This window comes from Notothenia coriiceps, unplaced genomic scaffold (genome assembly GCF_000735185.1).
Source record: "Notothenia coriiceps isolate Sejong01 unplaced genomic scaffold, NC01 NC01_scaffold00037244, whole genome shotgun sequence".
In the NCBI taxonomy this organism is placed as follows: Eukaryota; Metazoa; Chordata; class Actinopteri; order Perciformes; family Nototheniidae; genus Notothenia; species Notothenia coriiceps.
The window spans coordinates 19,828,472-19,855,981 of NW_011369945.1; the positions used below are offsets into that span (position 1 = coordinate 19,828,472).

At 38.2% G+C, this 27,510-nt stretch overlaps 1 pseudogene; it reads right to left on the minus strand.

The window, feature by feature from the left end:
• Positions 1-2,537: 2,537 nt before the first annotated feature.
• LOC104965392 (opsin-5-like) overlaps positions 2,538-27,510 on the minus strand; it is a 157,889-nt pseudogene continuing 132,916 nt past the window's right edge.

The following is a 27,510-nucleotide window of genomic DNA, read 5'->3' on the forward strand; positions in this document are numbered from 1 at the left end:
CCCCCCCCCATTTTCTACCAGCTCTGACATCCCTGCACGCTGTATGTTGTTATGTAAAACCTGTTAACATATGAACTGTAGTACTATGTAATGGAGACGAAATATGGTCACAAGTAGCAAATGCTCCACATCCCCTTTCTGGTTTTGACTTTAAAATACAAAAATAATAGTCGCAGCAATTACTAGTTGAACAACTAGGTAAAATACCCCTCAGAATTACAATAATTTCTTGTTATAATAAATCATATTTTATGCTTGGTCACAGTTTTAATTTTAGTTTTCCTTTAAAAACTGGCATTAAATGGTTACAAAATCAAGCCCCTTGTATAATTACCATATTTTCAAAGTTGAAAGACCGGTAATGCTTTATGTTCAATCACACAAATCATGTGTGACATAAACTAATGCTTCACTGCTGCAGTGTAACTCAAATAACCACAGGCATCCTCATCCTGAAATCCTGCTCTACTGCAGATCAGACAGAGCGTAGTCATTGAGGCAGATGGTGTTACACCCAACTCTGCAGGGTTGATGTGCTTGGCCAGGTGTGACAAAACAGAAACCATGCAGATACTTTTTCAGACATGATGTTGAATTGAGGATTCAAGAATTCAAAATAAATCGTTTTATTTTTTTATTAAGGTCATATTGTTGCACTAAAACCTGTTATGGTTTAGCCTCAAGGGGAATTATTAATTCAACCAAAAACGGTATCGAGCTCTATTCTTAATTTTCCTATTCATGAAAATTGTACGTGCAGAGAGCCCATTTTTAAGTTATTCAGGAATATTAGGCCGTTTTCACTACCAAGATGGCGACGGCAATAAATGTGAGCTTCACAACCCCTCTTCAGAAAACTATGGGTAAGCTAACTGATACCATCCATATCTTAAACATGTACAAATCTATTTATTTTTTTGGTAATACTTTATATTAAGGTACACAAATTAACCATCAACTAGTTGTTCATTAACCTGCATATTAGCAGTATATCGGCTCTTTATTATTCTCATTATAAAACACTTATAATTATTAATTCAACCACCCAGGCACTAAACTGAAAACATTTGTGAGTAAACGTTACTCAATATGTCACACAGAACATAGTTGTGAGGTATATAGTAAAAGAAGCTGTCGAGTAACTTTATTTACAGGTATTTGGCTTCTCTAGCCATAGGAAACGCACATGATTTTAAATCAATAGTCTTGTTTTTGAGATGGAAAAGAACGTGACGTTACCAATTAAAGCTGAAATCCCTAAAGCCAAGCCTGTTAAGAGATTGCAGCGGGACTATCCGTGATGAGTGGAAAGAGGGTATTGCTCACATGGCATCCACAATAGCTGACGTGTGATAAACTGACCCCCACCCCAAGTCATACTCCCCTTCAGGGCTTAATGTACTTAAAGGACTTTTTTCAAATTGATTGAAAAAGGTTTTGCTGGGTGTAAACATTCCTCCTGTTCATACTGCCCAGTAAAATATACCTCTCCAGTAATGTTCAATGGAGTAATTGAGAACAAAATCTAACAGCCTTGTTAATGATAAAACAGTAACACATTAAATAATTGATCAAAATCTAATTTGGATTCAGCTGTTAAAGTTAGATTTATTATATTCCTAAATAGGTTAAAATAGTCCAAAAATACTACTGCAAGGGAATACAAAAACTGTTTAATAGGAAACTTTAAGTATTTTCCCCCCTACAATGAAAGCATATTAGGGGGATCTCTTAATACCAAGTATAAAAAGGAGGATATTATTACACTTTTTTTGTGGTATTTGACAGTAGATGGTGGCTTATTGAGAAAAGGGGTGTATACTTTCCTCACAAAGTCCCTTCTCTGAAAAGAGGGAAAACTCTTTCAATATATGAATCCTTAATAAAGGAAATCATATGAATGATAGAATACGGGCCCTAAGGGATGGACCGTGCAGGCCGAGTTTATTTAACGCTGTGACCATACTTTTATAGTTTGAAGAATTACTGGCTTATCAGCTTGCAGGCTGGATATTAGAGCTAGATCAGAAGTGGATTGAGAATATATAGGGCCATCTGAGACTCTATCCTCCTTACTGAGATGCAAGCTGAAAGGTTCAAATGATTCTTAACCCACTCAATCAGCCTTTGAATATCACTGTCCATAGAAGTGGGATTGGTTGGGAAAAGCCAATCCCCAGCAATATTGAGCTTTTTCATGAATGTTTAATGAGTGTGTGCTCGTTGCTTATCATTCAAAATGAAAATAGAACAACTTTTATCAAGTTGGGAGAAAACCCTCGAAGGGATAACAATTGGGATCTTCTGAAAAAAAATAATATGATTAGGACAAATAATCCCAAAGACGGTTAAATCCAACACATTGGTTGAATAAATGTAATCCCCTGCCCCAGGTGTAACACACACACACGCACGCACGCACGCACGCACGCACACAGAAATACACACGATGCACTGCACACTCCGACATTTAGCTACCACTATCTGCAATTGAAGTTTGCAAACAAAAGGGAAAACAAAGTGAGTTGTATTCTCACTCATGGATTCATGAGTTATATTTATTTATCATTCTAGTTTTCTCCAGAACAAAATATTTTTTATACAATCCTCAATATATTTTAGACAAAATATGTAAACATTTTTCACAATGCATCTGAAACGTCACTGACAACAGTAATAATGTTATGATAACATTTCAAAATCTATATTGATCCATTATTTTCAATATATCATCATACACATACAGTAGGTACAGCACATCACATTCAGCCTTGTTTGTGACCTAGAAACCAGTTGGCTGCAAAACCTCTGCCATCTTTCTATTTACATTAATACAGTATATACCAGCGTAATACAGTACAGTCTGAGATGCTAATCTCTGAGGACAGTGTTTGCTTTGCAGAAGACAAAGGGGAAATTGGGGTTTCCTACGAAGACTTTGTTCTCCAGCTGCAGTTGGCTGATTCAGATTCTTGTAGCATCCTCCTGATCACATTCAGCTTTATTTACAGCGGATTAGCACAGACATATAGAGAGTAAGTATAGGATATCACATCGTTCAGACCCAGCGTAGGCTTGGAGAATTCAAGAAGTGCATTATAAACACTTCCTACATAATATTCCTGCTGATGCAGTCTCATGATAGAATTCTTGTTTCAAGGACGCTCCTTACCATGGTAGATTAACAAAGTAAAGAGAGCTCCGATAAACATGTTTATTTTTTAAAAGTGTTGATTCTTGACACTGTTATAATGACAACAAGGATTTCTTTGTACTAGGCCAAATGATAATTGCATCCAGCTAAAGCCGTTTCATGCACAATTCCAACATATCAGCACTTTCATTTCTCTGTAATTATGCATGCTTGCAGTAAACTACTTATCCAATTGGCTGTAATCACATCGAACACTTCTTGTACTTGGATTTCTCAAAATAAAGTGTCAAGCATATTAAGTTCTGCATATCTCTAATTCAAATTCAGAGAGCCACAAATACATTCCATGATTATTTGGGAGGTAGATACAGTCACCTTCGTAGAGGCTGCATATGCAATGTATACCAATATACAGTATATATGTAATGGCTCCGTTGTACATATAAATAACAGATTATAATTCCCACTTGGATCCTTGTGTCCCAACACGCCATGGTGGTGAAAAAGAGCCTAACTGATAGTGGTCAAATACAATGGCCATTATGGCTGTGTTATATAAGTCTACAGCTAACCTGTTCTCAGCAGCCTATTAAAGGAGCAAAAGGAACTAGATCTCACACACCTGGAAGCTGTTTTTCACTAAATCTTTATAATATGAAAGATTTATGGAAACGCTTTAAAGTCAGTCAGAAGCTGAAATAACAGAAAAATAAAACGCAGCCCTCGCAGCCTTCTCAAAGATAAGCCGGTATAGCTTATGGAAGAATTGATGGGCCCCAATTTCAAAACACTGCAAGGGATTTCTTCATCCCATATTCAAACATTTAGGCTTGTATTCATGATAATATATTAATTCAATGCATCTGTACATACACATATTTTATACATACATGTAAACGGATATCTACATGCAATCCCTGACATCTGATATGCACATTGTTTCATAAGAGTAAAACCAGTGGAGATGACAAAGGTGGGAATGGTTAGTGAATCAGAATATACACTGAGGTACTTAAAGTGTTTGTACTCGAGTAGAACAGAATAGAAAAAAGAGACATCAGTTTTAGATTTTCACAGTTATGTTTCCTGGTTTGTTCCACTATGTTTGCCCCAGAGTGTGAAGCACAGTCTTTGATATGTATGTTCCTAAAATGGTTACCTGCATATTGATAGAAAAATACAATTGAGCACAACAACATTTTGGTTTTGACAGTAAGTGTACTGTAAAGGTGACTGTTACATTTGGTTGTAGTGATCCTTCAGCTTTGACACCATTGTCTCCTAAATCCTGTAAAGCCAACATGAAACTTTCAAAGGTCAGAGTAGTAAGTACAATCCTGGGAAAGAATTGTACCGTGCACAGTTAGTAATCTATTTTTCACTTATGTGTTGACCCTGGAGATTATATAGTAAGAACTAGAAATAAGCTGATACCCTATACGTCCATGCATTTGTATACAATAGACCAGGGGTTCTCAAACTTTTTGTTTATGCGGACCACTATTTAGTATCAAGGATTTTCGCGGACCACATATGCAAACCGTAAAAAGAAGTACATATATAAACGTAGTGTTAAAACGCAGATATCTGCCTTGTAGATTCCTCCGACTCACTCTCATTATCTTCATTAACGGTAACGGTGGCCTCTTTTCTCTTCAGAGAACCTGATGCTAGCCACCAATCCATGTTTGTGGTTTTGCACACGTAACCATGGGTAACCTGTGGTGAAATGAAGTGTTGTCCATAATTAACAATAACAAATATCTGCGTTTTTAACACTACGTTTATGTATGTACTCATTTTTACAGATTGCATATATGAGGTGGTCCGCGAAAATCCTTGATAATAAAAAGTGGATTTTATTTAGCTTTTTTCCACGGACCACCTGCAGTACCCTGGTCCGCGGACCACAGTTTGAGAACCGCTGCAATAGACAATAGTTGTTAGTTACATAGAATGAAAACTAATATTGTGTGTATCATCCTGACTCTATAACTTATATTGCCTATGCCAGAGCTTTCACAGCATATGATTTGTTTGATAAGACAATGAACACAAATAAATCTTCCTGTCCAGTGCCAAGACTGGAGATAGTGTGCATGTTTTTTTTATTGTTTACTACCCATAACATAAGCTTATCTTATTGTTTACTTTGCCTCAATCTATATACTGTATACCTTAACCACTATTGATTTGCTATAATAATTATCTTTCTATAACTTTACCAGCTATCTTGAAATTAAAACATGGCCATTGAACAGATACAATGTCTAGGGTTTGGCAGAATTGTTCAATATTGCAAAATTCCTTGATATACGGCATTGAAATAATATCTAGCAAGGCTGGTTTGAGTAATAAATCCATGAGTTCACAGATGGAAAAGTGCACAGAAATGTCAGAATGAGAAAGGAAATATATCACAGCAGAAATATTTTCTTTCTTCTATCTCAACATGATATGAACTTGTTAATATAGTGTTTTGTACATATTAAAACAAAAAAGGATTGACTTTTTTTTTTCTAAAGCTCTTCGTGTCAATGCTCTGAGCTCATTGTTGTTTATAAAAAAGATTTAAAGTCAATTATTATTTCATAACAGAAAAAATAAACGCAATGGGAGCTGCTTTTATACTCAGGTATTCTGTAAAAACTGTAAGTCCTGCAGTTATCCAATTAGTTAAGAAAGACATGGTATGAAAGTCACGGCCGTCGATAGCTACATGCACCCCAGCAGATCTAATGAATCCTTTCCATGGCAGGTCTTTTTGTTCTTCCATTTGATGACGTACACTGCCAGGGAAAAAGAACAACATCGCTCGTTGATCAAACCCTGCTGTTAAGATTAACTCTGCGCACTGAGCATTTTTTTATTGGAATACTGTTGAAAGGTGCAGAAGTATAGTTTAGTTTCTCTTGTTAACAATCCTTTTTATAGAACAACCTGCCCCCCTTTCCATGAGACAACATAACACTGAACACTAAAGGCAAGTGGCCCATATCCTTGCATGGACCTAAAGTTAGTATCTGTCTATGTTGTAATGGCTTGTGGAACATGTTTAATATGCCCATTTGAGTGTTCTTTTGTGTTATTGTTTTCAGCCTCAGAGCCAAAGGAGTTATTTTCTTCTCTCAGGAAATGAACCCACACCCTCAGAGGCACATTATAAAAATACACTCCCACTCACACAAACACATATTATACATATGCACACACACAATATAATAAACCACTTTCATACACACGGATACATACACGCTTGCTTTACTAAGAGTGACTACTTTGTAGAGTTGAACTCAACCCAGTTTTGAACAAAGGCCCAGGTTTGCTACGAAGCATCATCACAGTTTACGCTTTCTCCTTGCAAATTGACCTGCGATATTTGCAGTAATTGTGCGAACACACAGTTTTCCTTTTGCAAATAAGGATTTGAACTTAAATCATTCTTGAACTTTAAGTTTCACAACAAGTGACTCAGATAATCTGGGTAAATTGTTGGCTTGTTGACAATCTGTCTGATCATTGAACTGCTAATTTCTTGCCCTGTCGGACTTTGTATTGGTAATCATTCAAAGTATTTACATATAGCTTATTTCAGATGATTGTCTTCAGAAACTACATTTTGTATAATCGATAATGCAGATAAGCAGTTTTTTCTTGCCTATCTTTTGTAACGTAGAGTATATTAAAGAAAATAGAGTTTATTGAGCGTTTTAAGATTTGGTTATTTTAAGTCCTTCGCCCAATTCTTCTGCGTTTATTATTCAGTCCTGCCTTCTGACATGGACAAAGCTGATTAGACTGAATTGACATTTTCAACATTATAGGATGTCCATGGTAATTTTCTACACATGTTAAAGTAGGCCATTTAGACTTTAATGTTTACTTCGAAAAGAGGAAACTGATTTTTTTTTAAATATATATATCACCAGCAACCCTTTTGTCTTTTTCAATATTAGGCATGCGCTGATAAATACTTATCAAATCAAACACATCAAATACAGTACTCATAATATATACATGAAAGTAGGAAGTAGACATTTTAATGTCCCACTAAATCCAGCTTGAATTGATTTGTAATGTGTGTCCATAGGTTCTCAGTTTGTTAGCTTAATGTTGATCAAAGTGATCAAATAGACATGTGTTGATTTGAACAGATAACAAATTGTGATGTACACATTTGTGGTTGCATGTTGGCTGTCTGGCCTCCTATAGCTTCTCAGTTTTGGCAGTATCACATATTTGAGGCATGAGAAAAGTCCTTTGTTTTCATACTTTGGCATTTATAAATCATAATGTTTTTTGCTTCCATCAATTGTTATGTTGTTGTTTTCCCTCACTTTTTCCTTGCTGCAGTTAGTGTCTTTCAACCTTCATTCTTGCTGTCTTTTTTTCAGCTTTTTTCCTATGTTGCTTTGTTTCTCTAAAGGAAGTCACTCTGCATCTCAATGGAAAGCTGACTCTCTGCCACCTCACCATGTATTGATCCTTTAAGTATCCTGAAAGTCTGCTGGGGGATGTATTCTGTTAAGTTTTCTCTGGCACCAGTGACTGCTTCAGGGCAAGCACAGTGTCTGCAGGTTGTCCCGTGGTTCTCCGGTAGTCCATTGGAGAACTGTGTGGAGTTGCATTCTTCTTTGTGATTGAATTGACTGCACGTTCCCTTTGATGGGGAGCTGTGCTGACATCCACAGAGTGTGCTTCTGCACAGCTCCACATCTCGACAAAGGGACCTGCGGAAGTTGGGCTTGAAGACCAGATAAACAATAGGGTTGTAAAGAGTTGAGGACTTGGCAAAGATAGCTGCCCAAGCGAAAGCAATGGCTGGAACCTCGAGTGCGTCACCGAATGCAGCCCACATGGCCACAATGGCATATGGACTCCATGCTGTCAGGAAACCGATGCAAACGGCCACTGAGAGCTGAAAAGAGACACAATAAACAACATAAATGGGTCATGTGGATATTAGGGGTGTAACGGTATACATATTCGTACCGAAAATATTCGGTATGGGCCCTAAAGTGTACCGAACGAATATAACGTTAAACGTAAAACATTGAGAACGTGAAAAACTTTCTGGAAGTAATCTCAGGTGCTGCGTCGCAGCGTTCAGTGTAATTTGCTCAGATTGGGTTCAAAGCGTCATAGAGCGACCAAGTCATTTCATTGGACGAGAGGTATACTAAGAGAGGTTAAAATTGGTTACGCGGCTGGCAATACTTCAAACTTGCACTCATTTGAAAAGGCATCACCTGAAAGTGAATATCACCGGTACCAAAATAACAATGACTGAAGTGCAAACCCAACTCCCACTAGCATTTAAGCCTCCACCACTCGCAAAAAGTTCAGTGCCATGTTAGCAAAGCGCTACCTGGCTGTATCTGCTACCTCTGTCCCTAGCGAGAGGGTGTTCTCCACAGAAGGAGACATTGTTAGTGCCAGCAGATCTGCCCTTTCTTTTGTACCGAAAACGTACCGAACCGTGACCTAAAAACCGAGGTACGTACCGAACCGAAATGTTTGTGAACCGTTACACCCCTAGTGGATATGTATTTACATAAGTTGAAGTATGTTGGAAATTGTACTTACCTTGATTATAAGTGTTTGTGCATTGCTGATCTTATTCTGCGGGGGCATGTGCTGCTGCACAGCCTGGCGGGAGCCCCGGACGGTCATTAGTATGAATGTGTATGATAGGAAAATGACAGTGCTGGGCACAATGTAGCAGAAGGAAGAAAAGGACATATGATGTAGCTCATAGCTGCAGAGCTTTCGCGTATCAGTTCGTAGGATTAAACAGGAACAGTTTACAATTGTATATTTCTACTTATAAGATTGTGAGCATGGTACTCTCTTATTGTTTAACTGACTCTTTAACGTTTGCTGTGGTATGCTTGGGGTGGATAGTCGTAAGAATTGTACAGGAGATGGTGCCACGTTTCATAGTCTACCGGGTTCAAGTTTCGTTGTATAACGCGATAGGCAACTGGATCTATGATACGTGAATGGGGGTTGACAGGGAAGGATAGGCGCTAGCTCCCACAAAGAGGGTGTCTGTTTCCTACATGTAAAACAATCATGGGGAGGATTTGTCAATAAGACGGGAAGAGAGAAAACGCTGGGAGGCCGCTTTGCATGAGCCGTACACTGGATTATTCTGGGACTCATGCATGGCTTGGCATCTTACAGCTTCGTACAATGTGTCCGGGGTATACTACTCTCATGACATGAATTGTCCATGCAAGCTATTTACATACAACCTTTTCAACATGAATGAAAACTAATAATTCTACAAACTACACTTACGCACGCTATAGATAAGACGCCTCGTACACCGACGACGTGTCGGACCGCCACGCTCGGGGTCTGCCAGTACTCATACTTGCACAATACTATCCTTTCTTCCTGTCAACGACCCGTGTTACAATCACAGTCTCGTTTACTTTTCCGTATACTACATCCGAAAGTATTCGACGTCTCGAAGAACGAGAACCTCAAGAGGGGTCAACTACGTCGTACGACGGTAGCGAATACCCAATGTGTCCGGAGCCGCGGGAGCTAAGAGGGAGTCGGGCTGTACCGTCGCTCACGGGTTCGTATTGTGGGGCAGTGTCGGCTGTTCGTGGGTGTTTGTAGAGGGAGCGGATAGTGGAGATAGAGGTCGGATGTTTGGTCGTTACCTCGCGTAAGAGACGCATGAAAATAGGCAGTCCATTATTCAAAGGGATGACCGGTCATACCGGAGGTACCCGACCAACGAACCCACGACCACGATGCGACCTCACAAACGACAGCCAGGGGACAGCCCGACCCCTTTATGCCCGCGGGCTCGGAATGTCCATTGTCGTACGACGTAGATTGACCCTTCGGACGGTCCGTCTTCGNCAAACTAGTGTGAGTAGGTTTTCACAAGGGATGTAACAGGTATCAGTATCAGGAGGTTTTTCAAACGACACCAATGTATGTGATGATACAACTACTGACCCGACACCAGCTGTCTTATTTTCCCCAAACTTGTAATGCCTTTAGGTGTGAATTCACATGAGGTCAGGGTTTGCTGTGGCACAACACATGTGGAGTTTGGAGCCAACTGTAAACTAGTGAACTAGTGAACTAGTAAACTAGATTACTAGTGAAACGTAATCCTATTTTTGGAACAATTTTACTTGGAACTATCCCTGCATTACCCATGTTGAAATAAATTCATAGTTTTGTACTTTTATGTTATTTTTATGCTTAGTGCCAGATAATGCCATTTCTGCACTGGTTTGAGAACTCAGACAATTATACATGAGTGTTATTCCGTTTTTATCTCATCGATGGCTCGCTCTCTTTTCACTGTAAAAGGACAGAGTTATGTAACTGCTAATGCAGATGGAAATATTTAATGTTCATGCTTTACAACTGAATTGTTTAACTGACAAAACAATTTTTTTTAAATTATAAAATGGATTTAGCCAAGTCAACCGGGACTGAAATGTTTAGATTACAACTTTACAGTAATAAGGTCAATTTCAAACCTGATAAAAACCCGGTATATAGGATTTGTGTGTCCTTGAAGATGTATTTGGAGATAGTTACTGTATACATGTTTTATAGCTCCCCCCCCCCCCCTCTTTTGGGCTGTATTGAGTATTCATTGATTAATCCTGTTTCTATTGCACAAGGAGAAACCAGTCAGTCTATGAATTTGAATTAAATGGAATTGCTGACACCGGCTTTTACCTTTTTAGTGAACCATGCTCACTGTCACTGTATGTACCATTTCATATTCTTCCTTCATTTTGTGAGAGATGTCAGTTTTAATAGTGATTTGAAATTGAATTAAACTAAAATGTCAATGTTCACAGGCAACATCACTTAAGGTCAGAACAGGTGACACACATTGCTGCCAGTTAACTGTCTGTCAGTCCTTTTTAACTGCGCATTTTCCCAGATACCCTCTTCATTCTTCACCTCTCTTTTGTCATTAGACCCACTTATTTTGAGTACGAGAATGTGTCAGTCACATCCTTAGCTCTTTGTGTGATGGACTTCGATCCAGTGCTGACAAGTTCATTAGCATTCATTGGTGGCTTCAATTTAAACCCAATACCTTAATATTGCTGTTGGATCCCCAAGTGGGGGCTTAATTGTTTGTCTTCAGGAGCTCTAAAGGAATAGTAATACTCATAAAAGGTAAGCCGTGACAAAAAATTATACAAGATAGGACCCTTCTACTGAATGCTTCATCTCTTCTGCCAAGTGTTTGTTTCTTCAGCTGCACCTTGGAGCATGTTCTTTAGTGCTTTGGTAAAAAATATTTCCGCAATATCACATACGGTTTTAGTTGCACGACTATTTCATTTTTCCAAAAATGTCAGCGTTTCTACATACAAAATTCAGAAGACCCAAACATTCAATCCAAGTAAACCACAGTTTATTGTCCTTTGACAACTGATACAGTTGCCCGTGTTGAATTTGACGGAATAAGCTCGACATAATAACTCCAGATGTGGAAACTGAACCTTGTGTCAACAGCCCATAACTGTTATCATGGTTTTTACTCTCCTCACCCTCAGTAACTCAATCTTCTAACATACTTTTTTGTTCTCCAAAAACACAGTCCCTCCACCACATGTTTACTATCTTATAATTATTCAAAGCACACTACAATACCTGTGTTGTCCTCATGAACCAACTCTTTTAATTTTGGAAGATTATGCTTTGACTTTGTTGCGCTCCTAACTTGATAGTTTTTTTTGTTCAAGGCTTTACACTTTACACATGATTCAGCTTTTGCTTCAAAAGCAATACAAATTAATTTATTCTAGTTTTCAAGAGAGTATACGCTAATTTAGAAACATGAGGACGGAATGTTTTATTGGTGTGTATGTAATGTTCATACATTACTGCAAGGGAAGCCTCATAAAGGCTTAATTATGTATTCTACTTTGCATTTCAAACACTTTTACTTGTGAGGCTTATAGTCCCTTGGGTTTTATGCTTCGTATCTGGAAAAAAGAGAAGAGAAGCACTTTAAAAACAAAGCCTTAACTTCAATTGTATTGGTCCTATTACCAGCATTTGTTGAAACCTCTGGAATAGACCTCTTGTTCTAGTCAGAGGCGGCTGGGGGGTGGGTTACATTCTCGAGCATCAGATCTGTTTAATATCCAGCTAAGTTTGACTAGTACCACAGCGCCAATGTTGTATTTATTATGCCTTCAGCGCATTAAATTAAAGTGAATCAATTATCATAATAGCATTGTAATTTCCCTATTTATAGCTTGCACTAATTTGGTCAAATTCAATAATACCATTTTAGCCAAGAGAGATAAACAGTGCTACTTCCTGACAATAAATAGATCCAGCCTACGTTCTGAAAATTACTTTCATGTTGTTAGAACTCGATGAATGCATTTTCCAAACTGTCCTTAAGTCAGACTGACGCTGTGAAAATATAAAAATGTAACTGTGATTGGGTGCCTCTTTTCTTTTAATATACCCCTTTGCAATCTAATGGCTCTTTTTGTTGTTTTTTGTGTACTCCACAGTTTGTGCCCTGGTCAAATATTACATAACATTTATGGTGGATAAGTTAGCTCGATATCATGTAGATGAGCCTTTTTAAATAAACAACAGTTGTCTTGAGGAATGAAGACTTTAAGGGTATAGCTTTCGGTGCAGGGATTATAAATAAAAAAAGAAAATAAATCAAACTAAAAATTCAATTGAAAGTCCATTCAACACCCCTATTAATGATGCTTTGTTCATGAATCTTTTATCGTCTCAGGCATTATAAATCCGATTGAAACAGTATGTGTCAGATTGGCTCCAGTCTTTGTACCCCTGCAGTGTGTATGGGCGAGTGTGAATGTGTGAAGCATATACATGGGAACATCCCTGGATTTCTGCACTCCAGGTGGAAGACTCCTGGAGTGAAGCATTTGTAGTTCAGCAGTGCATCCATTCCCAGAACATGGCCATAAAGAGAATTAATTATGTTGTTTCTGTGTGAAATGTAATTATATACAGTCTACTGTTGATACTAAGTTGGTTATACTGCATTTTCCATGTTCTTTAATTCATTTTTAATTAGGAATAGGAATTGTGGCCAAATGTGAGAAATGATCACATTTCCACAGAAAGAAAACAATGGAATGCTGGTTTAATTTGCAAATAGTAAAAAAAAAAAAATTACATTTAAATGTTTATAGCAACCAATAGTAAATGGTAAAGATTCCATTGCAAATCAGAGGTTTTATATATTTTCAAAAACTGTATAAAAAAAGATAAGGATCCTTAATCAACTGTCTCAATGAAAGTTAAATAGATTTAGACACAGGCAATCATGTGAATAAATGCTCAATGGCTTGAGCGGAAACATATTAATTATGTCCATTACCAATGAGCTGCTTGAGAATGTTGCAATCATCTGTATATTCAGTTGAAGAAATTCACAGTACAGTATCCATGTGACAATTAGCAAGCGCAGTATGCGTCATCAAGCTAAACACTAATTCGCTGCCTGCTTAATCAATTCTGTATAGCATAAATTATAATTCAAGTCACACACAATGTTGCTACTGAATGTAAATCTCCTCTTCACTCAGTCTATCATTCACCCACTAACCAGGGGTGGCAAGATTATCCAAATCGACTGTTGGATTTCACTTTCTATTTTAAGGTCATTATTGGATTAGATTTTCAATTTGAACATTATTTCCTAGCACCGACGGCTCTGCTGTTCAAACTGCACTGCATTGTCTTTGAGCTCCCACCTCCAGTAAGATACATTGTGTTGTTGTAGTTTTTGTTGGATGTGAGCGAGTATGCAAAGATGTAGTGAACAAATATACTTGGTAAAATTGCTTAAGCTTCTTTTGATTTCAATGATCAACTTGAAAGCTTAAAACGGAGATTGTGACATGCAGACCTTTTTCTGACTTTCATTAGATAAAGTAAAGACAAATTATGAACTCACAAATTGTAATGAATAAACACTGACCAAATGGGCATAGCCAAAACATGCAGCCGGGAATTTAAGCAAGACCAATAATTGGAAGATACGACTCAGCAGTGGAATACATTAAAATGGGAAGGGGAAACATTAGTAGGCCTTGCACACATCCCTATCTACATAATGCCGCTGTTTCAAGAGTTTAAGCAATGGCCTTGAACATTAACATTATTGCAGCATGGACACTTTACTTAACAACAAACAAGCCCTTGAGTCTCCTGCCTCTCTATATTAACATTTCCCTCTTAAAGGTCTCCTATTATGATATTTCTATGCATATATTATGGGATATATAAAAAATATATAAAAACATGTCTTTGATGTGTTTTGTTCAAAATACAAACAGATCATGCATTTTAGACATCCCTCATATCCCTCTATTTCAGCCCTGTTAGAGAAACTCTGATTTTGGGTCCTTAGCTTGAAAAAAAAAAAAAAAGAGGAGGAGGAGCTAATGCCCGGCAGATACAGTTAAATTCTGCCGTGATTAAACGTCATCATGTTCCAAACCACATCAATGATTATTTCTGAAACAGTATGGAGCTCAAATGTTTTTTCTCTGGCGGGTTAATCACAAGGTGAGTTCCTTTTTTTATTTCCTGCTTTTTTACACATACTCTCTCCAGTACAGGTTAGCTCTGAATGTTAGCGATGTTTGCTAATGTAAACAAAGACCATATTACGTCCAAAACACGTTGTGCATTGTTTCTGATAGCAACTTTCTGATAGTGCCGTGGGTCTGCATGTCTGATATGATGTAATTTATATCATCAAATCATATTGGACGCAAATCTGGATCAGCTCCGTTGTAGCCCTGTTTTTAGAGATTTGGGTACGAGGAAAAGAGAGAGGGTTTTATTTTCTGACACTTTGTGAGTTCCCTGACACACCGGGGACACATATTTATGTATGAAAGACATCAAAAAGTGCATTTTGCACGATAGGTCCCCTTTAAGATTCAATATGTTTGGCTTCAGTGGAGAACTAGAATCAACTCATGACAGTATGTCTAAAGTACTTTTAGCACATTCCTCTGCTTTGAAATGGTAGGTTGTTTTTACTAAATTAAGGATTCTACTTTTTACATAGAATAATGAATTAAAGCAAAAAGAGTTGTGGTCTTACCATAGTTTGGGCAGCAGACCTTGAGCCAGCAGACGCTGGAGAGCACTGTGAGGTTGGTCAGACTGCACAGGCCAAACAAAACGCCACAGAAGGCATAGCCAGTGCAGATCGTCTTATTGAACAGCCACCTGGATGGAGAGAACAGTTGTTACTGAAGGATCTTTTTTTAGCAACATTCTTATTGTGAAGAGAAAAAGCAGGTGCTACATTTTCTTCATAGTGTATTTAATCTCACTGTGTTTTTAGCTGTTTTCAATAAAACAAATTAAAGTCAAAACTCAATGTGTGAACTTGATAGTAAACGGATACAGTTTGCGACTACCTTGTAAATAGGTTGTTGTGAATTAACGGTAACATGTCATCCAACTCTTTGAAGTTTTAACCTTTTATATAATTATTTATTTTATCTCCATGAGTGAAAGTGTTACATATTTTGCAAAGACCTCCACCTGCTCCCCACATTTTTTATTTAAATAAAAAACAAGAATCTTTTATAGATGTACTAGTTATTTTCCCCGTATAATATTAAAATCTAGATTGAATACAGATATATTCAGTGTAAACAAAATCAGCCTTAAGAAATCTGTAATAAAAATGTGCATATTGCAAATGTAGATTTCTGCAGTTCTTCAGATACAAAGAGGCACAACACATCAGTGTCCTTGAAGGCAGCTCAAGCATCTGCTGGTCCCTCGAGGAAACATTTAACTATGAAGATTACAGAGTCACATGATATATGAAAGGATAGAAGGTGGTGGAAACTTGAATGGCCACTCACATGTGAGTGAATGCAGAGGGGATGGAGAGTGGGAACAGGGATATTGTCATGCCGAGGTCACTAATGGCCAAGTTAACCACAAAGAACTCTGCAGGCTTCAGGGTGGACTTCTTTCTATAAGCCACAAACAGCAGGATCCCATTTCCTAGCATCGACAGTACACCTAGGAGACAGAGTGTAGGATGTGTTGGTGCTGTTGCATATAAATCATCATCAGCTTTATTGAAGAGACTCAAGGTCCATTCTTAAAAGACATACAACACTCAAATATATATATAAACACACACATTTACACAAATTAAGGCTTTATGGAATATCACTTACCCATAATGATGTATATAGTTCCCATGAGGATGTCACTGTCTTTCGATATTTTCGAAATGAGCAGAAATGTTTCAGAGGCATTTCCCATCTTGACCAAACATCAACACAGAGAAAAAGGGAGGGGGGAAAACAATTGTTAGTTTGTTTGTTTCCACTTTAAAGCAATTTAAAAACAAACAAAAGCAAACCTCAGAGAGGACAGACCACAAAGTCATTTTGCAGATCATCAGCCAAAAGCTATTGTTACAGTGCCTGAAAACCAATTAGCAACAATAAACACTGTGAAGCGTCATTAGCACAGTTTTTAATAAGACAACTGAAAAGCACACTTTGGCTGTTTGCCTTTCCATCTCTGATTGTATTATTTTTCTGGTGCACTCTTACAATCAAATGTATCTCTCACTACCGGTTCATTTGTGAGAACATGCATATATCCTTATTAGTCTGTTATTTGGTAATCTTTTCACCATTTTGTTCAGTGATGGCAAAACAAACCATACTGTTAACAATATGTCTCCATGTTTTATAATTTGGAAGCTTTACACAGTCTCCAAGTTCAGACGCTGCTTCCATGAACAAATTAAATACCATCCTTCACTTCAAAATGTATTTACATACACAGCATGAACCGCTGCCAAAACATATTCATTGCAGTTCAGGCAAGTCGCTGAGGCAATCTTTTTTAAAGGAATTTGTGAGAAGATATCGAGAAAATGTATTTATAGCCTTTCTATTTCCTCAACGACTTCACCTACTTACATATTGAAGGGAGCCAACAAAGGGAAGAGACATGTTTAATCACCCTGGGTTAAGAGTGATGCTGCTTGTATAGAAATCCTTATTACCGTAAACCCAGGAGATTATTTTGAAAGAGAACTAGAGGTGAGGAAAACACTTTGTTATGCTTTTCTTCATGGACTTTCTATTAGAAATTCAATGTGGCTGAGGAGCCTGTAACACAGCTTGTTAGAGAATACAGCCCTGCACAGGTTTGTGTGCAAATGTACTTGCTTCATTTGCATAAGTGTATACAGTATAGGGACTTGTATAAGAATGTGTGTGACTGTGTTGTGTTTACGGGTGTGGAGGTTTCAGATTTACTACAATCATCTGTGACAGTGGAGTCTTAAAGTGCATGAGTGATCTTGTTTTGTAATATTACAATATGCTAATTCTGTTACCTTTTTGAATGTTCCCACAGATATTCATTGACTGTGGAGAAAACGAAATGTCGATGCTTTATGAGGCCCAGAGGGGGGCTTAAGACGTCCCACCACCAGATGAGTACACAGTGTACATACGTGTAAGTAGTAGTGCTGTATGTGTGAATTTGATGAAGAATGCAGACATTTTGTGCAAGTGTAACCTAAATACACATTTGTACCACTGAATTAATTTATACACTAATGGTGTGCAATTTTGGTCAATACACATGTGTAACAGAATATTTTATAACTACATGGTGTAATGTGAATTGTATACACTTAAATGTATACAATTATCGAAAGGTCCGGGCAGTAAATCATGCCACATTCTGAAATCGAGTCACCAGAAGCTGTATGTGTGAAATTGATGTATAGTGCAGGACAACACACATTTGGATCAGAAATGAAGTGCATTAGATGTTTAAATTAGCATAACATGGAAATACTCTATTCAAATACAAGTACTTCTAGATTATACTCAAGTACAGTATTTGTGTTATTTCCCCCACAGCTGGGACCATAGCTGCCATCAAATAAACAAACACTAATATATTACACAAGAGTTATTACGTTACATTGATAGTGGTCTCCATTAGCTGAAAATAACCGTAATCAGCAAGTCCTTCTGATGCTGTACACAACACAATTTCCACAATTATTATGTACTTGTAGAATAACACATATTGCAAATACGAATGCACAAACGGCATTATACTTCTCCCTCCTGTGCTCTGTGTGGATGCCTCCGGTCTTTACCTTCTTACTGCTCTTATGACTACAGAAAATTCCCCTTACTTCCATATTTCCATAATAATATTTTCACTTATTATCCAGTCTGTGTCGGAAAGACACATTCATTCAATTCCCTAATATGGAAAATTGTCATTTGTTGTGGTGCATTTATGCAGTTTGGCACAAGCGCAGGGTCAAACTGATCCAAGATAAATGACCTTGAGGGTTTTTATACGCCTTAATGAGACTAAACATTTTCATTCACTTCACATCACAGTTTGACTTTCAGCTATTTCTGCATCTTCTTTCTACAAATGCTTGAACCACTTACCAACAACAGTTCTCAGACCTGCAGCATGTCTCTCTAATGTGTCTTTGGACACACATGTATCGTGACGCAACAGGAAGTGCTGTAAAGTTCCATAATAGCATATTTTGTATTGCATACAGAGACTCATCTTACTCATGGTATTACATCTGCTTTCCCTTCACATCCCAGTTCTTAACTTGAAACTGAGTCAGACCCAGGGTATTTTACACTCTGTTTGATTCTCGAAACACATTACCTTCTGGGCTTATGAAACTATTTTAAATCAATATCACTGACTTAAAATGGATGGTCACAAATTGTGAAAACTAGATTGTACCGCTCAAATAATCCTAAATAAAGTATCTGTCTAAAGCGGAGAGATTTATACTGCACCTACAAAGCCTACCTGCCTGGCTATTTATTTATATTATTGCCCATTTTCCCTTCTCCTCTGTGCTCTCCTCTCAGCAGTGTCAGGGTTACAAGGGGAAAGTCTAGATTAACGAGAGGATGAAGTCAAGAGAGAGACTTTGAAAGTGAGCGACTGGCAGTTTAGGGAGGAACCCTTGCTAACCCCCATCAGTGTGAGAGTGGGAGAAAAGAAATGGCGAGTAGAGGAAAGCCATAAAGTGACTGTCAGTAGCTGAATGCTGGAATTGAGGGTAATCATTCTAAAGGACATATTTGACAATTTAAGCCTTGCTGCATACAAAATGAATTTACAGCCTACACACAGGCACACAGACACACATACCAAACAGAAAAAGAGGGAAAGATTGTCAAGGACAGCGAAGGAGACGTTGAATAAAGAATAGGAGTTTGTAATGAATAGGCGAGGACAAGTAAAGAATGAGAAAAATCCTATAGCTGAAACTGTCAGAAAGACGGGAATGAAAGCCGAATTATGTAGATTATTCACAAAATGAATGAGAAAGAGGGACACAATTCAGTGAGCCTGATTACATCCACTCTGTAAACAGTAATCATTGCATACTCTGCTTATGAGTAATGGGATTCACTGAGCAGAATACAGTGAAGAGTCGGTTTAGCTTTTCCTTAACATACAATATACAGTATGGGAAGTAGGCTAGTGTATTGTTAATAACACACACATGCACTGATCCCTTGACTGTCCAATACTGCGGTACATGTGTTTAAATATGAATTATTACAACTAGACACCAACGTAGGTGTCAGGCTGATCTTATTTAACAACAAATGCAGTTTCCTTCTTATTTTCACATCCTCTTCCTCCTCTTTTCCTTATATTATAAGTCTCCAGTTTCAGTGTTTAGCAGAAAAAATAATGATTTGGGTAGCTTGTAAGACCATTTGATATCTGATATCAATGACTCCTCGTAAAGTCCGATTCACTTCAAAACATTACATCATATCGGATGTTTATTTTTATTACAATTGGGATCCTTAAGAAATCACATTTAGTCTAAGCTAAATACAACGTTAACAAAGAACAGAGGGTCACACCAATATTAAACTAAACCACTAATTTGTTTCTCAAGTGCCTTATTTAGCTAAGTATATTATAAATGCATACATCATGTGGAATCCCTTTTATAGATAATGAAATTTCCTGTCGTAAAGATCTGGTCAAAGATCAAGCGCTATTTTCATAGCACACAGGCAACATGCAACCCTGTTTCCTTTAAAATACATTGACAGTTACTACTAGTAAAAAGCACAGGGCTTTATGCCCTCATGAGGACTTTTTCAATATATAACAAACACCATCGTCTTTTCTTAACTCGATTTCCAAAACAAAACGTCTCAGTTGAGATGAGCAGATATTATAAGGAAAAAATGAAACGATTTGCCAGTTGAGGATTGTTCAGTAATAACATTTTGTGATTAGAATTTGAAGATACTGTATGTATATGAAAGGCTCAGGATCACTACCATATTTAGACCTGTTCATTTTTTAGGCTCTTAAATGGCACATGGCACATTTTCAACAAAAACATAAAAAATATGTGTAGCATACTGTGTGTTGTTATCAGGCAAGTAGCAAATGTCTGAGTTCAGTCAGGAGTAAGCATACATTATTATTTCCATTATATAGACCCTCCAGAAAAACGCGATCCTGCGATCGCAGAATCTACCGCATAATCAGCAAAATGGCAGATTTTTAAAAGGCAGCATATTTATCAAAAGTCCGCATAATCCCCGCATTTTTCCACACAAAGTTGAGGGAAAAAAAAGTTAACTCGTCTTGACGTGAAGTAGTGATGATGATGACGTGACGTCATCAGCTCGCGCATCACAGAAGGTAAACAACAACGTAGAGCGAACGTGTGGAACTCACACGACGAACATTTCTGCTAAAGACCGGTCAAAGCAGTACCTTGATGTCTTTCACGAAAGTGGGGGGAAACTATTCTGCACCCCGTCCAATTGTGTGTTGGAGCATACGTCTTAGAGAAAATCGACGGTGACGACCCACTTTGATTCATTCAGTCTCATTCATTCAAACATTCGAAAATGCTTTCTGCTGCTGCGGACAAGAAAGCCAAACAACTCACGTTCACCGAGGCATCAACCTCCAAAACCCTTTCGAGGGCTACAAGAAACGAAGTGAGTAGCCTACAAGATTGAAGCTGGTCAGATAACCTAATTCTGTTTTCATTTACTCGTTCATTAACACGAACGACTAAATGAAAACAGAATGAGGCGGAGGTGTGTGTGTGTGTGTGTGTGTGTGTGTGTGTGTGTGTGTGTGTGTGTGTGTGTGTGTGTGTGTGTGTGTGTGTGTGATTAAAATAGCCCCATTGCTTTTACAATAAATAAACATTGAATGTGTTTAATTGAATAGGAAAGGGGTTTAACGTTAGTGGCAGGTTGTGTGTGAAAGAGAATAAATAAGACAGCCCAATATTTAAAAAAAAAATCTATTATTTTTCGCAACTTTCCGCATATTTCGCAACTTCCCGCAATTTCACCGCATAAAATCACATAAAACCCCGCATGTTTAATCGCATAATCAAGGATTTTAGCCCGCATAATCAAGGATTTTTGCCCGCGTTTTTCTGGAGGGTCTAATTATAACTTGGAATAAGGAGGAGGGCAAACCCCTTTAACGTCTGTTTGCCCACTCATCTGTGGAATAGCGTTTACTCTTGTCTTCACGCTGTAATAAATCTGTAATGCATAGTTTCTATTGCACATTTCAGTGGCGAGCCGTGACTTTTATACCTAGGCCCTAGAGTTATTACGTCACAGCGTATACTTCAGCGGAATATCAAAACAACGGCCCGGGGTGCAAAACGCATCAACGAAAACGACCACAAAACAACACCTGTAAATAACCCAATTTGTGTTCTTTGAAATTTAAAGGATATTGTATTGTGTTTCGTTGCAGTTGTATGCCTTAAGTGTAATTTGGCATGCTTTTATTTTGAAGGTGAGTTTACGCTGTTGACAGGAAGTTGTTGTTGCTATGGAAACAAAAAAAGTTTCACAGCGGGCGGAACTTGTCATAAAGTCCGCGATAATAAAACCCACCCATTTAGAGGGAAGATATGATTGGTCAATTGTACTGTCATTTGACATTACTCTCTGTGAATTTATAGCTGGACGTCCAACAGCTCCTGTTTTCACAGTACCTCGCAGAGACGAGCTTCTTCTTCTTCATTTAACCCTTCACAGAAACTGAATAGGCAGATTTCGAAGGATTTATTTATTTGGAAATGTTATTTAAATACAATTAAATCAAGTTATTTTGGTAAAACTATTGAAAAATATAACTAAAAACATATTTAAAAAAAAAAGATTAAAAATAAATAAATAAATAAAAATGTTTTAAATATTATTTTGTAAAATATCTTAGGCCCTCAGAGAGAGCCTAGAGGGCCCTGACGGCTCGCCACTGGCACATTTAAATAAGTCATCTGTAAAAATGTAGGTTACAGTACATGAATATATTTTCTTCCATTGTGTTATGGAAAAAACAACAACATATTTTCACATCAATACACTACTTTTGTTTTGGACAATGACGGGAAATTGCAGTGAGAGACACAGACAGTAAAGACTTATCAATGGAATTATAATGTCTGTTTTAGGAACAACCAATAGGGTCCAACCAGAGGCTCTAATGCTTATTAAAAAAAATAACAAATCCAAATCTTTACCTGACCTCCAAATGCTTTGAAATCCTTAAATCTATTTAGGCATAAGAGGAATGGATTATGACACATTATGACTGTTGGATCTTGTTGGATTTTCATATTGTATCAGAAATGGTTTTCTAAATCCTGAGTTAAGGTGTTTTATTATTCCAGCTGGGATGAAATAAAGACCTGGATTAACTTTCCAAGGTCGAGAAAAGATAGAAAAGACAGAGTTTTGTCTTACTAGACGGAAACATGACTGCAAAACTCTAGTCAACCGACTGAAAAGTGTTACATATTAACACAAGCACACACATACTGTGCAATCTAATGTAGCTGTGTGAAGTTGTCATCCTATTTACTCGGAGCTTGGAGCTTAGTGAGCCATTACCAGCCTTGTTAGACTCATGAATAACGGCCCGTGCACACGGCGGTGTGCGTTGAAGCTTCAACGCTTCTGCCCGTTCACTTTGAATGGGGTGACGTCACGCTTCGCCGAACTGCATTGTGGGAGCGTCGGTACGCGTTGCTCGCTGCAAAAGTTGAGCAATGTTCAACTTTTGAAGCTTTGACGGAAGCGTCAGCCAATCGAATCATATGCCAGTACAAGCTCTAGCCAATCAAACCGCGTGCTTGTGTGTCAGGGGCGGGAGATTCATGTGATTGGTTGTTGGTCGAGTTTCAGACACGCCCACCGGCAAGCTTCAATGCACGCCGCCGTGTGGACGCTGCGTAATGAGTAAAGAATCTCGCAGCAGTGACCTAAACTGTGCATGGTATAAAATCTAGCCCTCTGGAGGGGTGGTGCATACATATTAACCCCCAAATCACCCAGTCCACAGTTTATGTAAAAGTGTATCTGAGCCTGATTTGCCATGTTTTCACAGCATGACATTCTGACTGAGAAAAGTATAAATTAAGCAAATAATTGTTCCACACTGCTAGAAAGGCAAAAAAAGCAAACAAAGAGCTAGAAAAGCAGGCATCTGAAAGAGCTGAGATCATAATAGAGTGAGCCAGTTATAATAAATATGCATGATTATGTAAACAGGACATGAGTGATTATCCTGTCCCCCCCAGATTTTCCTGATGAGAGGGATTCAGGAAAGGAACATCTCTCTTTTTCTCACCCTTTTTTATTCTTCTCCTCAATCTTGTGAGTCTTAGCCTTCTACGACCTGAACCCATCACTCATCCTTTACTGCGTGATCAAATTATAAACGAGGATGCATGTTTTTGCCGTCCTGTAACAGAAACACGTTTCCACATCTTAGCACACCTAACCAGTAGAACATAAATATAGTACCCTTCTCAGGAAGTCCCCTGAGTTTTGAAGGGTGACCTGAGATCACGTTTACAATGTAACCCTAAAGGCACAGACACACCAGGCCGATTATCGGCGTTGGTGGGCGTCAGGCCGACGATGAGCGTCAACACGCCCTGCTCAGATTTATTTTCAGCCGGGCCGACGCCTTTTCGGCCAAAGGGAGTCGGCAAAATAAATCACTCTGATTGGCTGTTCAGCTAGTGAATCAGTGCATGAGAAGCGAAACGGAAGTGAGGGCCCAAACAAACTATTAAGAAGGCAAATCTGAGATTTCATTTAACTCCAGCTCTCGACACAGGTTCGGGAAAGCCCCATGAGCTTCTCGCTGTAGAGAGAAAGTGGAACGCACACGCTATTTGTTGTTTGTTTATATCACGTAGTCTGTTCTTCTTCTCTCGGTTATCACGCAGTCTGTCTTCCGGTTGTTGCCTCTTTTGAATGACGACTACACACTACCGCTGCCTGCTGGTAAGGAGAGTTATTGCCACTCACGCATGCGCAGTTCGTACGTGCTTCTTGGCCGTCGGCCGAAGTCTTTGCGGTGTGTTCCAGTGTGACACATGGCCAAAACGCAGAGACTCGACGCGACGCAACAGTCGGGGTCCGTCTGTGTCAGTTCTTTGTTGTCAGATTGGTGTGTCCGGGCCTTAAGGTTGATAGCAGAAAATGTTGCCGATCAATCTTCCTTAACTATTAGTGATCAATTCCCAACCTTATTTATTCAAAATCAATACCTAACCCATTAACATGTGTGGTCGGTGCCTTACTTTAATCAGTTCCTTGTATTACCTTATAGACACGACTTTACAGCACATCACGGAAATAATCAAGAAAGCAGTGGAGTCAGAAACTCCAGCAGTATGTCAAATATCATAACTCACAGGGTTATAGTCACAAACACTTGCCAGTAAGCGTCAGCAGGTGTTCATGGATTCTGCATTAGCCACAATTTCACTTTCACTTCATCAGAAACACATATCCATTTTTAATGATGGAACGGAATATAAATTGCTCCAAATGGCCTTCATAATCGCTCGCTCATTTCATCCTCAACTCTGATCCTTATGTCACTTCCAGTGATTTGTTATTTGGTTAGCGAGGGAACGACACCAGGAAAAGTTAAAAATGCTTTTACATCCACCCCATATCTCTACTTGCCTTTGACCGTCTCATATTTCATTGTTTTTGTGTTCCCTGTAAAGGTATTCATTCATCTAGCCCCCTCATAAAACCTTGCCTCTCTGTTTTCATTTCCCTCGTATCATTTGTTTGGCTGTGAAAGCATAGTACCTCTTTTTGCTTCTTCCAAAAATGTACATGTCGATCCATCTGCCTTTTCCTAAAGGAGGCCAACTGTTAACATTCACTCACAGAAGGTAAAACTGAACAAACACAGACGCTTAACTACCGTTCCCCAGACGACTGAGTGTGAGAGTATTTTAGGGATTGTGAATCTGTTCACAGGCCATGCAAAAGCATCAGCGATTTGGAGCCATGTGTTAATATTTGCTTTTGTAAAGCATTGATTAACACACATATCACATACAACCTTGGTTCCATGAACATTTTAATTTATAAATCAATGTATAATATAATATAAACACATAATTTTTTCAAGGCTTCAAAGACTTCGGCCAAAGATACAGGATTAAGACATTCCTCATCTATAAGCTACTAAAAAGAATCTTCCATTAAGCAACGTTTTTCAAAAGGGCAAATCGACATGTCTCTTGAATCAATTTAATAGATGACTCTCCTTCTAATTTACCTCAAGAGAATGAAAGAGGGGGCAAAACTCTGCAACTCAACCTCATGAATGCTAATGAAGTGAAATAAATCATTACAAGAGAGGTTGAAGGTAGAAAATGACGGGACTAAATGGGCCATTCATTATTGAAGAGCATGGTGTCACTGTGTTTTCTCTCATTTGACATACATAGAGATGGAGATGATAGAGATTATATAACAAGCTTTTAACTGTGTGTGATTTCAAGGCCAGCACATTATGGATAGTGCTGTTTATTGACATGCACTCAATTTCAAGCCTTAAATAACTATGCTACAGCATATAAATGTTGCATAATATAAAAAATAAATATAGTAATCCTTTTTTCCCCCTTTTGCACAAGAATCATCCCGTCATATAAAATGACACAAGCCACCGAAAGGTGCATTTTGTGCATGACCTGCAACCAAACATCATTTTTTAGCACGCAAAGTGTTTGTGCATAACAGCTATCTGTCGGTGTGTGACTTGAACTTCTTATCAGCCAGATAGAAGATTGTTTTGGCTCCTATTCTTAAACTGTGTATCTTCCCTTCATGTATCCCTCCTGCAAACACTCTTCTCTATCCTTCAGTCATCTATCCATTTAGCCAACAGCTCTCCTTTGAATTTCAACCCAAGTTTATGCAAATGACATGTGTTGCAGTTGTCTCTTGCACTTGACATGCCCTGTCCATTCATAATTTTCACCCATCTGTCCACAAATGGCTCTCAAACTGCACAATGCTCAAACATTGAAATTCTCCCATTAGTCTAGCAGGAAGGACCCTCAGATTTTGAGATACCCCTACCCGAGGTAGAACAAATGACAACAATTATTTTTCTTATCTTTAGGGTCTCCCATTAATGAAATTGATTGTTGTCAAATTTTACTTTGGGGGAAAAAATGTTTTTTGGGTTGTTCTTTAGAACTACCCAAATCCCTGAAAAAGAGCCAAATTAGACTAGGCCGAATGTGGGAAAGGTGACAAAAAAGGCCATAACTTCAGAATGACCTCTCTTATCCTCTTTAGATTTGCTGAGGTATGAACCAGGTGGCTGTCCTACATCACCAAATAGTCAGACAATTATTTAACTAAAAAAATACTGAATTATAGTCCTGTAAACTTAGCTTTAGTTTAGACGGAAATTGTACTTTTTGGTGATAGGAACATAGGACTCAATCACTTTTCACTCCTTGGACTGTAAATTGTAATAAAGATCATAGATATATTGAACTGTAGAGTGTCTTAATAAACCTACTTAACATATGGACATGAAACTTAATTCCAAGGTCAAAGGTTATGTTGTACATGATAAATGTGGATACAAAATCTCACGAACGTTAAATCTTGTTATGTGAAATAACATAACCCAATGAGAATAAGATGATAAACCACTACATCAAGCTGTGGAGGACTCATAAAGGGGAGAGGTTTATACACTTGTAGTCTCACTCGTAAGATTGAATATCCGGGATAATACTGGTGCATAGGGGTAGACTTCAAACTGACATAGTTCTCTTCTTCCATTCGGGATACAGATTCTTTAGATTAACGTTATCTTTGACGATGGTCTATAAAGGTATGTGATGATCAATCACAAGTTATCGTGGGATTCTGTTAAACGGTCATTACGTGTAAACAAATCCCTAAAGACAAAAAAGA